This window comes from Hipposideros armiger, unplaced genomic scaffold (genome assembly GCF_001890085.2).
Source record: "Hipposideros armiger isolate ML-2016 unplaced genomic scaffold, ASM189008v1 scaffold_742, whole genome shotgun sequence".
NCBI classification, from domain to species: domain Eukaryota; kingdom Metazoa; phylum Chordata; class Mammalia; order Chiroptera; family Hipposideridae; genus Hipposideros; species Hipposideros armiger.
This window is the reverse complement of record NW_017732092.1, coordinates 879,890-881,791: the sequence shown is the minus strand read 5'-3', so window position 1 is coordinate 881,791 and position 1,902 is coordinate 879,890.

Here is a 1,902-nt window from a genome sequence, read left to right as displayed (position 1 = left end):
CTACAGGGCACATTACGGGGCCCCACATGCCCCATGTCTCAACTCACTAGAGACAACTTCCCTCAAGGCTCAAGACAAGGATATCCAGTAGAATCCAAGCTCAAGGATGAACTTAGAGGTTCAGGAAAGCTTTTAAACATCCCTAGGGCCGGCCAAGTGGCGCATTGGTTAAGAGCTGGCTTGGGATGCTAGCTCTGAGCAGCAGATCCCCGGTTCAGATTCCACATGAGGGCCAGTAACACTGCCCTCTACATCTAAGATGGTGAACAACAGCTCGACCTGGAGCTGGGCTGCTGTGAGTCACTGGCAATGATGTAGGCTGCAGCCCCTGCTGCAGTGGGCTGCCATAAGCTACCTGAGTGGCCGGCAGCCAGAGTGAGCAGCTGACAGCCAGCATGAGCTGCCAAGAGCCGCCGTGAGCGGCCATCCAGAGGCCGGCGACCAAGCTGCCTCACCTGGGAAGAGCACAATGATCACAATACCAACTTGGGTCAGTGAAGCAATGTCCTCCACAATTAGACTGAAGAACAAAAGGACAGCAACTTGTCTGTTCCCCTTCCCTGATTCCCCAACACTGTTCCCCTCCCCCAATTCCCCAATAAAATCTTTTTTAAAAAATCCCTAAATACAGGCCTAAACTTAGGGTCTCCCCTTTATTTACCTGGACTCAGGAGAGAATAGATTCTAGTGAAATTAAATGAATAAGCCAAAATAAGTTTGAAAGAGCAAAAAAAATTACGGAAAAGATTCTAAGCCACTTTCACATTCCTCTTCTACAAAAGGAGATAAATAACAAAAGAAAAAACTCATCCCAGTTTAACACAGTGTTAATTAATAAATTATGGCTCAGTTCAATTCCCGGAAGTCAACTACTTAATGAGTGTTCCCTTCTCCCTAGAAAGTCACTTAATTTTTAAGCAATAATGATACTATTTTTAATTGGGTCATTCTGCTTCTGGAGTCCATAAATTTTTCTATTACTCCTTCACTCACTTTAAATACCCAACTAAGAATGCAGACATTATTTTTTTTCTCCACTCAAGCTCCATTCAAGAGAGGAGAAAGAAAGAAAGAGAGAGAGAGAGAGAGAGAGAGAGAGAGAGAGAAAGAAAAAGAAAGAAAGAAAAATTTAAATGTGAGCGATTTTATTCCATGCACATCACTGAATTTCCAAACTAATGAAAGCATATTATATATATGAAAATTGGTGAAATATGATGAAAAAAGAATTTACTTTGGTTGATGAACACAATGCAATATATAGATGATGTATTTTAGAATTGTACAATTGAAACCTATATAATTTTACTAACCAATGTTACCCCCAACAATTTTTTTAATTACAATTTATTGGTTAGTAAAATTACATAAATGTCAAGTGTACAATTCTGTGATACTGCATCTATATATTGCATTGTGTGTTACCACCCAGAGTCACATAGATATGGACAGATAATTTTTGACAAAGGAGCCAAAAACATACAATGGAGAAAAGACAGCCTCTTCAATAAATGGTGCTGGGAGAATTGGAAAGCCACATGCAAAAGAATGAAACTAGACTTCTTTCTGTGACCATGTACCAAAATTGCTCAAAATAGATCAAAGACCTAAACATAAGACCTGAAACAATAAACTGCATAGAAGAAAACATAGGTACTAAAATTATGGACCTTGGGTTCAAAGAGGATTTTATGAATTTGATCTCAAAGGTAAAGGAAGTAAAAGCTAAAATGAATGAATGGGACTATATCAAACTAAAAAGTTTCTGCACAGCAAAAAGCACCCCAATAAGTTTAATTTTAAAAAAAAATTGGGGGGCCGGCCGAGTGGCGCGATGGTTAAGAACTCGCTTGGGATGCCAGAGGGCCCCGGTTCGGATCCCACATATGAGGGCCAGTGACA